Here is a 1,000-nt window from a genome sequence, read left to right on the forward strand (position 1 = left end):
TGTTGCAGTACTTCTAAACCTGTGGCCAGCCCCGCTAGACCCATTTCCCAGGTGGGGTAACTGAGGCCCAGTCTTTGGAAGTTGGGGGACTCCCTGGCTGGGGTGCCAGGTAGGAAGTCGAGGAGAGACACTGGGAGGCAGTCCACGGGGCCACTCATGTGGCTGGGCAGGGCCCTCCAGTCCCACAGGTTTGGGTGGCGGCTCCCGCCAATAGGGGCCTTCCTATCGGTGCCCAGCCCTGGGTTGACTGAGTGAGTCAGGCTCAGCTCCAGCCCTTGTAAGGACTCAGGCAGGTAAACAACAAACCCACGGGGAGAAATAGTGTGCACGTCAGTATCTGCCCTGGGACTGGCCTCCTGGCCACATTATCTCATTTAAAACGTGAAAAATGTAGGAACCTAGAGCCACAGGAGCAGAGAAAAGGGGAGAAAACCTCTGCCTGGGGTGGGAGGGCATCCTGGAAGACGTCCCAGGAGAGGTGCCATTTGAGCTATACCTTGGAGGACAATAATATTTATATCAGATACTTTCTGAGAGCTTCTGATGTGCCTGTCCCTGTTCTGAGACCTGGGTTTGCCTCCTTCATAGCTGCTCTATCTCACCTAATTCTCTTGAAACCCTGTTATTGAGATACCATGCTATTCCCATTGAACACGTGAGAAAACCAAACCAAGGCACAGAGAGGTTAAGTAACTCGCCCAAGACCACACAGCTACCAAGTGGCAGGTCAGGATCCAAATCCAAGAAGGCGAACCAATTACTGCCTGTGAGACCTTCTGCAAGCCATTTAGCCCTCTGAACCTCAGGGTCTCTATCCGTGAAATGGGGGTAACAGTACAACAGTACGTAGTGCATAGAGATATTTGAGAACGAAGATGAGATAATGCTTGTTACACACCTAGAACAGTGCCCGGCAATAGTAAGTGTGCAAACAAGTCTAGGTGACTTTTATCATCGCTGTGGTGCTGTTATCCGCCAGCCTGCCCCTCCCCCTCCGGCC

The sequence above is a fragment of the Equus przewalskii genome, chromosome 7 (genome assembly GCF_037783145.1).
Source record: "Equus przewalskii isolate Varuska chromosome 7, EquPr2, whole genome shotgun sequence".
Classification (NCBI taxonomy): Eukaryota; Metazoa; Chordata; class Mammalia; order Perissodactyla; family Equidae; genus Equus; species Equus przewalskii.